Here is a 14261-nt window from a genome sequence, read left to right on the forward strand (position 1 = left end):
AGAAAAGTGGCAAGAAAAGGAAATTCATAGAAACTAAGAAAAAAAGAGACAGAAAAGAATACAAATATCCAGGCATAATTTGCACATCTTAAAATAATATTATCGGAATGATAATAAGGACGACAGCAATGACACCAGGCGTAAACAGAATGCAGCAGCATTTTTAAATGCAGTTACACATGAGCCAGCTGTTTTCGGAGCTCAAAAGTCGCGGCTTTTTGTAACCCACCCATTTTATCCTTTCCTACCTCCTCCGTGATGGTTTTAGTCCCAGAAAGATCTTCCCTTTCCAGCTCTTCAACTGAGGAGTCCGCTTTTCCTGAGTTTCTGTGCCATGGAGTCAAGTATTCCAGAATTCCCCGCAGCCCCCAAACCCAAAATGACTACCAGAAAAGGGGAAGCGGGCTCTTTTTGTCCTTGCCTTGTTTACAGAGCTGTCAGTGGTTAGTTAAACTCGGCCTGGAATCTGGCATTTAAGGCCCGCTTGAAGATTGTTTCCTGTGTGGAGCGGGAGGCCTCCACTTCCTCTGGAATCCTAGACTCTGCTGCACTCGGATCACAAAAAAATATTTTCCAGCCCTTTCTATGCACATGAGACAAGCCATTTGTCCTGTGTAAGAAACAGGGAGACGTGCAAAACCTGAAGCCATCCCCTAATGGCATCTTTGTGGGAAAGAGTGAAAAGCAAAATTTAGGCTTTGAAGCTAAGTTCAGAAACCTTCTGAAATAAATTGTCAGATTCTTTTATTTTTCAAGCATTTTTACCCTTTAAAAAAACCCACAAAAATAAAAATAAAGTCTCAGCCAACCAAAACAAAACTACACAACGTTTGAAATTTTCCCTCTTTCTTATTCCCTAGAGTATTATTTATACTGTTTATAAATACTTCAGAAATGCAAATTTGGGTGTTTATTTAGATTTTTTGATTTTAAGGTGTTTTTCCATCTTATCTTACAAAGAGTACTTTCCAAATACTTTGCAAGTTAGGGAAGGAAAGAATCAGTTTTCCTTTTTAAAAAATTACTTCATCGACCTTGAAAAATTTCTTTATATTTTCCCGTCTAAAATCTCCATAGTTATCAGAATGAGATAAAAAGTGATTTGAGGGTCTCTTGAGAGGCTGTCCAAGGGTCTGCCTCCCCCAGGTGGGCTCCTGTTCTGAGCACAGTTCAGGGTGTGTGAGAACAGCCCCATGGGCTTCAGGACCAAACTGGATGATGTGAACGCCGGGTGAGAGTGAGAGCAAACGCTTCTCGTCCCTTTCCTCAGGAAAGGCTTTTGGTGTATGGAAACCACTTCTGGAATAACTATAGCAGCAGCAAACAGACATGGGAGAAGGAAGTCTGTCTGTAAGCAAACAATTTCACTTTTCTTCATGTATCCACATAGCCTGGAGAGCCTCCTCTCAGCCTCTGGGTCCTGCTCCAACCTCATCAAGCCAAGGAGTCATGCTGGCTCCTGGGTAGCAGTGGCAGCTGACTTTCTCAGCACATACCTTGGGTGCAGGTGCCAATGAGCAGTGAAATAAATATCCCCAAGCAGGTGGAAGATGCGCGTGGTTGGCAGAGCCCGGCAGCATCTGGGCGGCCCAAGGGGAAGTGAAACTGACAAACGCTGTGTGCCCGCTGTGGCTGGCTCTCCTCACTGGCTCTCTACCCGTGCAGATTCTCCCCACCCCAGCTCCTCACCTTTTATTACTTACTTGAGTGTTTCTTTTCCCAACTAGAAAGAAACCCTACCTAGCCAGTTATTTACACCTTGGAATGCTGCTGAGGGTGCATGTTAGGCACTGAGGGGGGAGGGCAGCATGATGCATCTGCTCAGATGGGGCTTTCTGGGTTCTGCTTGGTGGACACGGGGCAGGTATGTCTGAGGGGGAGGAGAAAGCACATCTGTATACCTCGGGCTGTGGTGTGACTCTGTGGGTGCGTGCGTGTGTGTTGTGTATGGGGGGAAGGTGTGTGTGCTTGTGCAAATGGCTCTCTGTTGGTCTCACACCGGGATGGAGTCAGAGGACTTCCCTAATTCCCACATCCTCATATCTAGGACTTCTCTGCCACTGCTCGTGACTAAAGGGAGCCATGTCTGGGTCGAATTGTAAGTGATTTCCCCCCTTTGGGGGGCAGCGCCTGCCATGGACCCAGTTAGTAATCTCTCATTTCCCTCCCGGACCCCCAGGCAATGTTGAATTCCTTTCAATAGGAGAGAGTACCCACTGGAGAGGAAACAAACTCTCAACCAAAGAAGTGATAAATGTCAAGGCAGAGGGGGAGCTCCTGTCAACAGCGGAGCTCGTGAGGGTCACAAGTGGACAGAGTGGCCTGACAGAGAAATGCAGGCGAAGGGGGTATCACAGCATCAATAACTATGACAGATGGGTTCTTGAAACGTTTTACGAAAATCCAAATTGTTGTGCTGTGGGGATTGTAATCATCATGCTATTGAAGGGACCTCAACAGCAGGACACCTTTTGTCAAAGGAAAGAAAGCGCTTTACAAAGGCAGATGAATCATCACCTGCTGATACACCTGTCTCAAATATCAGATTTTCTTGAAACAGGGCATGCCTATGCTGCTGCAATTAGATAATAAGTAGATATTCAGGATATCAAGTCATTTAACACGCTGCTGTTCCTTTGGGTAATGACACGACCAAGCCCGCAGCCCAGGTGAATGGCACTGTGAGCGGACTGCCTGGGTCTCTCCACCAGGCCAGGACATCCTGATGCTTCTTCCCTTCCCTTTCCTTCTTGATGCATTTCCCTCTCTTCTTTGGGGGTGGGGGAGACATTTATCAATATCTCTCTTTTTCTTCTTTTTAGGGCAGCACGTCTGGAAGTTGCTGGGCTAGGGGTCATATCAGAGCTACAGCTGCCAGCCTATGCCACAGAGCAGCAATGCCGGATCTGAGCCATATCTTGCAAAATATGCCACCACTCACGGCAACACCGTATCCTTAACCCACTGAGCAAGGCAGGGATTGAACCCACATTCTCATGGGTAATGGTTGAATTCTTTTTTTTTTTTTTTGGTCTTTTCAGGGCTGCACCTGTGGCATATGGAGGTGCCCAGGCTAGGGGTGGAAACTGAGCTGAGGACACTGGCCTACCCCACAGTGACAGCAACATGGGATCCGAGCCACATCTGCGACCTACACCACAGCTCATGGCAACACTGGATCCTTAACCCACTGAACAAGGCCGGGGATCCAACCTGCATCCTCATGGATGCTAGTCAGATTCGCTTCCACTGAGCCATGAAGGGAACTTCCAATAGCCAAGTTCTTACTAGTGAGCCACAGTGGGAACTCTCCATTTAGCACTATTTCTTCTGGCATTTTCTTTTTTATGTGTCTCACTCTCTGCTACCTCCTTTTTTCCTTCTTCATTTCTCTCCCTGCTTTTTGAATTAAAGTTTATTTACTAAAACTAAGATTCTTTTCCTCAAAAAAAATGAGTTTAATATCTGATGTGCATCTTTCAATCAAGGATTCTATTACTATGTTTTACATTCACACGGCTTTTTTTTTTTTCTTTATGGGCATGTGGCCCTCATGAGAAATATTTCCTGTGACACCTTCATAGAGAGAACTACTCTGTTTCTGCTTTTGATTGGGATGGCAAGTAAGAAGCCATCTGAGATATGTGTATGTGTGTGTGCATATGCAGGTGTGTGTGTGTGTGCACATGTGTAAATAGCATCAAGGCAGAAGGTGGTGCTGAGCAGACCGTTACTCATTATTAGGAGGAGGACCCTGTAGAGAAAGCTAAGCTCTATCTCCCTCTAACTGAGTGCTGAATCAGTGGGGAAAGTCCTTGGGATTTGGGGGCAGTGCCAATGCTGGTCTTGGAGTGCACCAAGAATGAAACCCGTAGTGTCAGGGACACTGAATAAGTTAATGCAATTTCCAAAAGTAACCAACATTATTGTGCTTTGTATTAGGTCATTTTTTTTTAACCTTTTTAAAATAAATTCATGGGCCTTATTTCTTAGAGTAGTTTTAAGTTTGAGGAAACACTGAAAGTATTGAGTACCCCATATTCCCTCTCCATCCCACTCACAGTTTCTTCTATGTTTGTATTGAACTGTGTCCTCCCCACCAAAAGATATGTTTAAGTCCTAACCCCCAGCACCTCAGAATGTTACCTTACTTGGAAATAGGGTCTTTGCACATGTAGTCAAGTTAAGATAAGGTTATTAGGATAGCCCTAATCCAGCACGGCTGGTGTCTTTATAAAGAGAGGAGATATGGACATAGAGACAGATACAAAGGGAAGATCATGTGGAAACACAGGGAGAAAGTCACGAGGAGATGGAGGGCAAGAAACCCTGGAGGGCCCCAGAAGCTGCGGGAAGGCCAAGAGAACCCCCCGCCCAGGGTCTTTGGTGGGGCCATGGCCCCACTGAAATTTTGATTTCTAGCCTCTGGAACTGTGGATAATAAGTTTCTGTTGTAAGTTACCCAGTTTGTGATACTTTGTTATAGCAGCCTTGGCAAACTAATACAACGTGTTATTAAAATCTGTTAGTGGTAAATTTGTTTCAATTAATGAACTAATATTGATACATCATTATTATTATTTTTCAAGACTGCACCTGGAAGTTCCCAGCCTAGGGGTCAAATCAGAGCTGCAGGTGCCAGCCACAGCCACAGCCACAGCCACAGCCACGCCAGATCCAAGCTGCATCTGTGACCTATGCCACAGCTTGCGGCAATGCCAGATCCTTAATTCCACTGAGTGAGGCCAGGGATCGAACCCACATCCTCACAGACACTGTGTGAGGTTGTTAATCTGCTGAGCCACAAGGGGAACTCTTGATACATTATTATTAACTACAGTCCATGGACTACATTAAATTTCACACTTTGTGTTACAGATCTGTGGGTTTTGCCAAATGCTTAATGTCATGTATCCACTATTATAGTATCAGACAGAATAGTTTCACTGACCTAAACAGGCCCTTTTCTCCTTCTATTCATCCTTCCCTCCCACCTCCACTCCAACTCTTGGCAACCACTGCTTTTTTTTTTTTTTTTAAACTGTTTCCATAGTTTTGTCTTTTCCAGAGTGTCATGTAGTTGGAATCACAGAGTGTGTAGTCTTTTCAGACTAGCTTCTTTCATTTAGCAATATGCAGTTACGTTTCCTCATCACATTTTGTGGTTTGATACTTCTGCTGGGCCATTTAAAAATATGTAATCTTATTTTATCTACATAATAAACCTGTGAGGTAGCTATGGTAGCTCCCACTTCACAGAATTTCAAAGTGTGCTCTTAACCACTATAATATGAACTAACCCACTATTTCCCTGTAGAAATCGCTTTCCCTTTCAGAAAATGACTGCCCCCCTGTCCACCCCCCCCCACCGAGAAATTCTGAGACTACTGTCCATGATCTCCACTTTAAAATTCATTGGATCACTTAAACTCAGGTAAGATGTGATCTTAAAAATTATCCATGCCAGGGTTCCCATTGTGGCTTAGTGGGTTAGGAACCCGACATACTGTCTGTGAGGATGTGAGTTTGATCCCCGGCCTCACTCAGTGGCTTAAAGATCTGGTGTTGCAGCAAGTTGTGGTGTAAGTCGCAGATGCAGCTCGGATCTGGTATTGCTGTGGCTGTGGAGTTGGCCTGCAGCTAAAGCTCTGATTAGACCCCAAGGCTGGGAACTAACTCATTTAGTTTAAAATTCAGAGAATTATCATGTTTTGGAAGTCTCAAATTAAACCTTGCAAGCATTTATTAAGCTTCTATTATTTTATTGTTCTTCTTTGTAAGATTTTTTTTTTTTTTTTGGTCTTTTTAGGGCCATACCCACAGCATATGGAAGTTCCCAGGCTAGGGGTCAAATCCGAGCTATAGCTGCCAGCCTACACCACAGCCACAGCGATGCAAGATCTAAGCCATATCTGTGACCTACATCCCAGCTCACAGCAACACCGGATCCCCAACCCACTGAGCAAGGCTAGAGATTGAACCTGAGTCCTCATGGATCCTAGTCAGGTTTGTTAACTGCTGAGCCATGATGGGAACTCCCTCTTCTTTGTAAGATTCTTAAACTAGGGTTGCTATATCCTGGACAGCATGAGTGCACACTTTTCTTTGAAATATTAGCACTTCTTCATTGCACGTTTTCTTCCTCTGATCCACCTGCCCTCATCCCCAATGTAAGTATTTCTCTGCTTCTGCAAGGAACCCTTGTCTTTCAACACTAAAAACCACTATTAGATCCCTGTCTGACTTGTCATCATTATATGCCCATTGTAAAATTACATGGTCCTACTATTTCAATGAAGCCTCACAAAAACATGTATACCATCAATTTTTAGTGAACATTTACTGAGCATTTACTGTGTGCCAGGTTCTGTTCTAGGCACTGGCGATATAATGGTGAAGACAACTGAAAAAGTCCCTGCCTTCCAGGAACTTATATTTCAGACTTTCTTGCTTTTCTAAACTTCTTTCAGGCCCATGATACTGTCTTGGACCTTGGATCACAGCCATTTTTGTTCTTAAAATTCAGAACTTTGTGGAAGAAAGTCAGGGACCTGGTTTTAACTACACTAAAGGTTTGTGTTAATTTCAGTTGGGTCATCATTGCAACTCAGTGATGCCTCTCTTTATCCTATATGTACTAGGTGATTTCTGGGTGTAACACACGCCAATAGATTCCCCTCCTTTGCTCTTCAAATTATCTCTACTCACTTCAATCCTTAAATTGCCCTTCTCCATGAATCCTGAAATTTCCCACTCTACAAGCAGTGACCTGAACTCAGACTCAGGGCTGACCCCTCTCTGGGCTTTTCTTTTCTGTAAAATGAAATGATTGGGCCAGATGACACCCTACTTTTCATCCCATTCCATATAATGCTATGGTTCTGTATCCGCTCTCTAACCCAGCAAAGATGGATGCACTAAACACAACATGTACGTTTCCTTCTTTCTGCATCCGAATGTTTTCATACCTCTGTGCATTCTCTTCTAATTTTCTGATTTAGAAAGCATTAATCTTCCTTTCAAGCTGATCATCCCATGGCATCCCAGATAAAAATATTTCATCGCTTCTCAAATGTATTATGTAATGTTCTACCTCTGCTCTTTTATTCATGCCATTCCAGCCACCTGGAGTGAGATCCCTTATCCTCTTCATTGTCTATATTCTGTTCAGTCATAAATTTCTGGCTCAAAGTTTACTTCCTTCATGATGCCTTTCCTGAGTATGCCAGTTTGGAAAGTGATATCTCACCCCTTGAATATTCATCTTGGTAATTAATAATATGCTGCCTTGCCACAGCTTATCAGTTGTTTTAACGACTATTTAAGCATTTTATCAATATTTTACTTTCCACATGCTTTTTTTTTTTTTGCTTTCTAGGGCCACAGGTGTGGCATATGGAAGTTCCCAGGCTAGGGGTTGAATTGGAGCTACAGGTGTCAGCCTACACTACAGCTACAGCAATGCAGGATCCAAGCCATGTCTGTGACTTCTACCATAGCTCATGCAATGCCAGATCCTTAATCCACTGAGCAAGGCCAGGGAGGGAACCTGCATCCTCCTGGATATTGGTAGGGTTTGTTACTGATGTGCCACAGTGGGAACTCCCCCACATGCTTTTATTATTTTGCATGCGTGTGTGTGTGTGTGTGTGCGCATCTGCGATCAGTTGGAGCTGGGCAGCAACTCCCTCTTTTTTTTCATTTTTTTAAAGCTTTACTAAAGTATAGTTGCTTTATAATGTTTTGATAATTTTGGCTGTACACATGATTTCATTCTTAAGGCCACTTAAGAACAGATACAGTCTTTTAGAAAATTTTTTCACTATTGGGACATAGCAGGCACTCAGGAGTTGTAGCTGGTTTGAAACAGCAGGTTTTTGTTTTTCATTTTACCATTCTGAGTGTGGAAAATGTAACTCAAGCTGATTCATCTCTGTGCTTTAGTGACTGATCAGTGTTTACAACCTGAATTAAAGACCTTGGTAACAGACTATATATGAATCTCAAAAGTTATATAAACCCACATTTGCAGTAGTTACACAGTCAATCTGGCAGTGTTTTGTTTCTGACTGTAGAAAATGAACTTTTGTCCTTTAGAAAAAAATCAATTTATCAACCTGCTTTGCTCTTTTCTCAACTCAATGGTTCATTTGGGACTCAAAAACCAAATAAACACATGGAGTGTAATGTACAGTTTGGACTTAACTTTTGCTCAACCTTCACCACTTTGTTTCAAAAATCTGTGCTACTTTAAAAAAAAAAAAAGCAATCGCTGAGACACATGTGTCAAGACAAGCAACACAGACATAATCTAAGAATCAATGGGCTCATCTGGAGAAGCTCTGCCTCCTCAAGTTGTTTCTCTTCTCTCATTGGTGGAATCTAGGGCACAACAGCCTACTAAGAGCAGGCTAACTGGTTATGGCCTGTTTTTCTTTTTCCTCCCCCGTTCAGTCTTTCATCATTATTTTCCTCTATTTATATTTCTCCATTGGCAAAACAGGAGCACAGTTTAATGTTACAAAAATCAACGTCTTTGCGGCCTGTCTTCCACCTTAGGAGCGGTGGAGAGACGTGGGGCGGGTGAGATTGGGGAAGGATAGGGTTTATCTATAGTGGCTTCCCCACTGCAGAAGACCACACACTTAGGGATTTTATGTCTCAGCTCCAAGTCTTACTGCCTCATTTGGACCACTTTATGTTGTTTAAAACCCTATAGCTGTCATAGTTTGATACTCCATTTAAAGAAAAGTGACTGAGAAAACAGGACTTTGGTAACAGCTCTTAAACCACAGCCAATCAGTGGAAAACCAGCACTGGTATTTAGACTAATCTCTAAACCAACCTGAAAAGTTTTCTTAGAAGAAAGAGAAGTGAACATTTGGGATACAATTCCTTTTGTGCCCTTTCTGAGAGTTTGAAATACTTGTCCTTAGCAAACTCCAGGAGAATTCAACTAAAAGACACAGAAGAGAACACATCAAACCACAACGGGCATGTGGTCACTGCTGCTCCTTGGGCCCCTAAAGAAGAGCAAAAATCATCAGAAGGCATGGGAGTGAACCCTACAGCAAAGATGAAAATTCTCCATCAGTCCATGTCCTGGTGGGAAAACAAATGTATAGCTTTGCTTTAAAAAAAAAAAAAAAAAAAAAAAAAAAAAGGCATAAATGTGCTTTCTAAATGCATGCCTGATAACAGAGGCTAATTCTGACATGGCCAGAGTAGGATCCTGGCCCCAGTGGAACTATCCGACAATGGGTAGGGCTGCTGAGAAAATGTAAACCCCTATTACCGGAAATAGTCAGGCAGGGTGAAATGGCCATCCATTTAGGGCTACAGTAAAAAGATGTCTTTTGAGATTCTAAGGCTGTGCTGTGCAATATGTTTGTCATTAGTCACATAAGGCAATTTATATTAACATTATTCAAAATTAAATTAGAAATTCAGTTTCTCTGCTTCATCAGGCCCATTTCAAGTGCTTTGTGGCCACATGTGTCTAGTGGTTTCCATGTAAGACAGTGCAGAGAACATTCTCATTACACAAAGTTCTCTTACACAGCCCCACTGTAAGGCCTTCCAACTTCTAATACGAAATGACTGTACCATGTAAAGTAATGTCGTGCAGTTTGGAGACATGAAGGTGTGTAAGACACCATCTCTGTCTTTAAAGACCATACAACTCCCTAAAGAAGATGCAATAAAATGAGGGATATGGTACAGGTCAGCCTCTCAAATCATGGATGTGTTCTTTTGATCTCCTCGTTAGTGATTTCTCTGTTGTCTGCTTGAGGGTCTTTTGGGCCCCCAATCTTGCTGTGAATGAGCACGCTTGCCACTGAGAAAGTGAAATAGGACTTCCCATGGTGGCTCAGAGGATTACGAACCCGACCAGGATTCATGAGAAAGTGAAATAAATGATCAGCGAATACAAAAAAGCTGAGACACCGTCTGAAGAGAGAGCACACTTCAAATCACACAACAAGGCCTTCGAGTGGCTTATATTTGGAACAAAAGACCAGAGGCCATAGGTCTTTACCAATTATAAACCTGGTACAGAGGTCCTCATATTTTACCCAACTGGAGTTTTACTTGCGCATGACCCTCTGGCCTTTCTGGTCTGCTCAGCCATAGAAATATCAGCAACCCATGAGTCTGCTCTTTGTGATTGGTTTTTCAAGGAACAATTCCAACTTAGTGATCAATGACAAGGCACAGAACCTCAGCCAGATCTCTGTTAATACCAGACACGAGTAAGGTGACAGAGTTTAGATGGCAGGATGCAAATCCACGGCTGGGAACAATTCCAAACAGGTCCTGGAGGTACTTCATTACTGGCAGTATTTTTGTACGTGACGGACAAGCTATTTTTGATCAGGGACTAATTATCCTGTAGTGAATTATTCAACTTCCGTTCATCGTGATCATCAAATGCATTTACTGTGTTCTGGAATTATGAAGCAAGTCAGAGACTATCTTCTGGGAGTTTATAATCTAAGATGCAAAGCTTTGAAACCAAACCAAGGGCCATTACCATTATGTCCCTTGGACATAATAGATACACAACTTAAACATATAAATCTGCACAGAAGTTAAATGATAAATTGAGAAGTGCCTAGACTGCTTCCTCCTTCCCTTTGCATGAATCATTTCAATAGCAGTTGCACCCGTTTGCTTGTTTGGGGATTTCTGGACTTTCCTTCAAGGAAGGAACGGCTCATAGTGCAGGCCTGCTTAAGACCAGCATGAGACTATAGGATCACAAACTGTGTACTCACTGATATGAGTTTGTACTGATACCTATATTACTGGAGCTTGGACTTTAATTACTAAGTATGCATCTGTCTTCCCTAGACAACTGTAATCCCCTTGAGGTTATTACTCATTTTTGTACTCAAAGTTCTTAAATATTTTTCCTTATAGTCAGGACTAAGTTCACACGTGTTGAACTGAAATGGATTCGAGGACATTGTCTATTTCTGGGATTTAATTGGTAAACCGATGAAGTTGGCTAAGACATGATAAAAAAAGCCCTGTCTCCAGTTGGGTGCTTAGTAACCTTGGGGATGGTGGTTCACAACGAAGCTCTATTTTAGGTTGTGTAGTTGTGGTTGTTTTCTTCCAATGGAAAAGAAACTTGTCTTAGAAAATACATTCCGGCTTCAGGAAAGGGGGTATTAGGCATGTGGAACTGAGGAGATAGGTTTGTTCGGGGATGTTCAAAGAAAAAGAAGGACAAAGAAGACATGATAAATAAGAAAAGAGAATCAAGGTTGAACTGAAACACCCCAAATTTCCAAGACCTTTGGAGATTTCTTGCCACTCCTCCATCACAATTAGAAAACACTGACACTCAGAGCTGATTTAAATGCTTCCATCGGTCTAAAAAAAAGTGTTGCCTGATTTGACTCTCTAACCATGCTCAGTAATTAGAAACATAAGGCACTGTTCTGGATGTTTTCTTGGGAACCTATCCTCCCGGGCCTGGTGTCGCTACTCATTGGCTACAAGACCTTTATCTTTTCTCACCATCTCTCTGAGGAGCCCCTGCCCAGGTCACAGGAAGAGTGTGAGTTGCCACGGGCATTCCTGGAAACACCGGAGACCTCCGGCACCACCTCAGACTCTAAAATACATGAAGGAAGCTCATTCTGCCTGCCTGTTTCCTTTGCTGAAGCTCTATACGTGTGTATTGCATTTGGAAGGCAGTAGCTCAAGCAGGGTAAGATAAGTGTTTAAACCAAAAGATTCAAAAGAAGGATCTTTGTGATGACCAGCTTGAAATGACATCCTTGTTTGTTTCTGAGAACAAAAAAAGCTATTCCAACAGCTGATTCTAGAGTTCCTCACACTCTTGCTGGGAAACCTGTACTTTGCAAAATGTTGGATTTGAATATGATCTAAGAGGCAGCAGCAGCAACAGCTTTTACTTCTGACAAAATTCACCAAGAAAATGAAAAAATACATTTCCTTGAGTTATCAAGGACTTCAACTCAGCAGTCACCTAGCTTGTCAAATTAAAACATGTGGCAACCACCTGCTGAGCACCTTGAAACAATGATACCTTCTTATTTTTCTACCTGACCTGTAATCTCTCTGGAGCACATTCCCATTTCCCAATTTTTCACACTTAAACAATGCTGTCCACACCATGTATAAAGATGACTAAGCAACTTTGTATTAAGTAACCAAAGCGAGTCCTGCCTGCCAATTTTAGAATAATTAAGTTTCTGCAGTCTAATATAAACAGTTCCAAGAACTACATGCGGCCTACCAAAAGTATATATTACAAGTAGTCAACACGGAGGCCAGCTGGCAGACAGATCAACCTATTAAAGTAGAACTGTTCAGAATTCAGAGTATTATTTTTCTTTTCTCCCATTATTTTTTCTACATCCAACTTTGTTTCTTTGGGAATATTTTGAAGTACACAAGGCAAGAAACTATTGTGGAATTGCGCCTCTTGTAAACGAACGAGCATTTCTCTTGAGAGTCTTTAGAACTCACAAGTCAATCCCATTTCAACCCTGTCTATACAGGCAGCCAAAGCAAAATAGAGCAAATGAATCTACTTCGTTCCTGCTCAGGTGGAAGGGTTCATACTTTGCTTGACCATCAGAAAGGTCTACAGTGACCACGAGACAAGTGCATGAGCACATTAAGACTTACGCCCATCGAACACCTCAAACCTCTTATTTCTGACCATAGATGCTGGTACTGCCTTTATCAGGTAACTTGCTGGATCAAAATTTATTAATACTAAGGCTAAAGTCATAGGTTGAATCCCACTAGGAATGAGTTAACTATTGGAAAGAAAAAAGTTCTCAACTACTGCCATGTGCTACAACATTAATCTTGGCCCACTACATGCAGATGTGGGCTGACACCTTTCAGGCGGGAAAACAGAGATGGTTAGACCAACTTATCCCACCATGACCTTCAAGAGAGTGTGTGGCCAAATGACTGGGACTGTGTCATCACACAAAAGCCCTCTCCACATTCAACTGCATTATGAGCCTTAACATCTTCACTGTGTTTAAACACATATTCAAGAGTGGTCAAGCCTCGACAATCAGCATCACAAAGAAAAACATCAATGAAAACATTCAACAAGTATTTGTGAAGTACCATTCCGCTACTTTGCTTGGAGTGGCAAATAAGCTGTGAATGGAACTAACTGCCCTGCCTTCAGCGTGCTTACAGTCTGATGGAGCAGGCAGACAATAATAAATAAAATACAAACTGAGACAAAGGTTAGGAAGGAAAAATACAAGCTGCTGTGAGAGAGCTATGGGAATAACTAATGGTTTTCTTTGGGCTAAAACAAGACATATTCAGTAGCAGCTTTTTAAGATAAGAATGGTATGAATACACCACAGACATGCATTCACAGCAGGAACATAAATGTGTAAGACCGGAGTTTGTATATATCAGCATCTACTATGTGCCAGACCCCTGCTCTTCTAGGTGCTGATACATCAAACTCTTTCCTGCTTTTCTGTCCTAAAGAAGTAGGTGAAGAGTAAAGCAGCTGGTCAGGTTTGAGGGATGGTGAACTACTCTCATCCTTTCTCTCCCACCTCGGATCCTGTCAGAGGGACCCATCCGATACTGCCTCCTGGAATTTATATGGACACGGGGAATCCACTTAAGATATTAACTTCACGTGGCTGAAGTGCAGGGCATCTTTCTAAAAACCACCCAGCTCAGTGACCTTCTAACAACAGAAGCATGTTTTTCACCCATCCTCAAGCAGAAATTTGCTGATTTAAATGTAGCTGGTTCACTTTGTTTTTTCAAATTTTGGTTCAAGATTCCAAGAAATGAACAGCCCATAATAAATTTATTCCAGTGGCAGCGCATCTCACGATCAGCTCTTCTACTTTGAATACCACAAGCAGACCTTTAATTTGTTGACACACAGCCCCTGGACATTCATGAAAACAAGATGTTCTCTTGCTGCTTTCTAAGTGAAACAGATTTAAATCAAGGTCTCAGCCGAATTTTAAAAACAGCTGTTCCTTAGCAAAAGGGCTGAACTGACCCAGCAATGAGAGGCTGTGTCACTTGAACTTGCGTAGTCTTTGTTAGCAGGATGAGTGATCAAATACGCTTGAAACTGGAAAAAGGAGCAAGTCAAACTTTACTATGGTCTCTATTCAGTGACTGCCCTGTGGGTCTGGGAAGGTTGGGTAGCCGCAACATTTTTTTTTTTTTTTTTTTTTTTTGCTTTTTAGGGCTGCACCCACGGCAGCTGGAGG

The 14261-nt window shown here is 42.3% G+C and overlaps 1 protein-coding gene across 10 annotated transcripts in view; it reads right to left on the reverse strand.

Moving 5' to 3' along the window:
* Positions 1–14261, reverse strand: part of CALD1 (caldesmon 1) — a 218687-nt gene that overhangs the window by 96721 nt on the left and 107705 nt on the right. For 2 of the 10 annotated variants that reach the window (XM_021079174.1, XM_005673146.2), the window contains exon 1: positions 249–553. The exons of the other annotated variants lie outside the window; for them this stretch is intronic. The gene's annotated coding sequence lies outside the window, so the exon portion shown is untranslated. Of the gene's footprint in view, positions 1–248; positions 554–14261 lie in introns of those variants that run through there. 10 annotated transcript variants of the gene reach the window in all.

Source organism: Sus scrofa, chromosome 18 (genome assembly GCF_000003025.6).
Source record: "Sus scrofa isolate TJ Tabasco breed Duroc chromosome 18, Sscrofa11.1, whole genome shotgun sequence".
Classification (NCBI taxonomy): Eukaryota; Metazoa; Chordata; class Mammalia; order Artiodactyla; family Suidae; genus Sus; species Sus scrofa.